The sequence below is a fragment of the Arachis ipaensis genome, chromosome B6, assembly GCF_059453495.1.
Source record: "Arachis ipaensis isolate K30076 ecotype BB chromosome B6, ASM5945349v1, whole genome shotgun sequence".
NCBI lineage: Eukaryota > Viridiplantae > Streptophyta > Magnoliopsida > Fabales > Fabaceae > Arachis > Arachis ipaensis.
In genome coordinates, this window is record NC_142441.1 from 59638120 (window position 1) to 59639426 (window position 1307).

Here is a 1307-nt window from a genome sequence, read left to right on the forward strand (position 1 = left end):
AATTTCCTCAATTTAATTTTCAATTTACTTAACTCAACTTCTTGGAACATCTGATTAATAAAATAGCACACTTTCTGCAACTCGTTGGGAGACGATCTGGGACTTAAAACTCCCAGTAATTTATAATTTAAACTCTCTGTGACATATTTCTAAATTGATAGGCAGATTTTCGGTGAGTTAAGAACTATACTTGCAACGTAACCATTTTAATAATTTTTAATTCACCAACTTCTGCATCTCATCAATTTTTTGCGCCGTTGCAGGGGAGTTGCAATAGAGTGCTGAATTTATTAATTAGAATTTATTTCTTTGCATTTTATTTTATTTTGCTACTATGAGCTGCATGTTTCTTCCGTCAAATGACGCGTTCACTTCCTGATCCGCGCTTGCTAATATTCGATCCTGAAATTGAAAGGACTATTTCACAAATAAAGCAAGAACAGCGTCGGTTAGCCCGCTCTGAGGGCGGATCTGAAAGTGAACTTGAGGAAGAAACCAACCCCCGTTCTACTGATTCGGTTGTTTTACGTGCAGAAGACATGGCAGCTAGGAGAGTTACCATCCAGGAGGAAGGAGCCCCTGATTTTACAATGCAACCGTTTCAAGCGCATCATCCAGCGCTAGCTACAGGTTTCGAAATAAAGACCGCACTGCTAAATTTGATGCCCAAGTTTCATGGCCTACCTGATCAAGAGCCTATCAAGCACTTGAGAGATTTCCAGGCAGCCTGTTCTACTGTCAGGCATGACGGTACTGATGAAACTTCAATTCTGCTGAAAGCTTTTCCATTTTCTCTTGAGGGAAAAGCAAGAGAGTGGTACTACACTCAAACTCTAGCAAATGTATCCAACTGGGATACACTCAGAAAGGAGTTTTTGGAGAAATTCTTTCCATCTGAAGTTACTGATAAACTGAGGAAGGATATCTCCACAATTGTTCAGGATGACAATGAGACTCTCTTTGAATACTGGGAGCGCTTCAATAATCTTCTGAAAGCATGCCCCCACCACATAATTGGCAAGATAGTGCTACTCAGCTATATCACACAGGGTATGAGGCCCCAAGATAAGACCACATTAGAAAGTGCCAGCAATGGGTCTATGAAGAAGTACAAGACCACGGATGAGGCTTGGCAATTGATCAGTGATTTAGCTGAATCTATTAGGAACCACAGACAGAAGCAGGGCCGTTCAAAAGCTGTTACAGAAGTATCCTCTAGCAGAGAGACTGTTGCTCTAACTCAAAGCATTTGTAAAATGACCAACTTGCTGAAGCAAATGCAATTGAATCAACAACAAGCTCAGCAA

At 40.7% G+C, this 1307-nt stretch overlaps 1 non-coding gene across 1 annotated transcript; it reads right to left on the bottom strand.

The window, feature by feature from the left end:
• Positions 1 to 908: 908 nt before the first annotated feature.
• On the bottom strand, positions 909 to 1015 carry LOC148555745 (small nucleolar RNA R71). Its single transcript, XR_015888119.1, has one exon. It is a non-coding gene; the product is annotated as a small nucleolar RNA R71 (small nucleolar RNA).
• Positions 1016 to 1307: the final 292 nt, after the last annotated feature.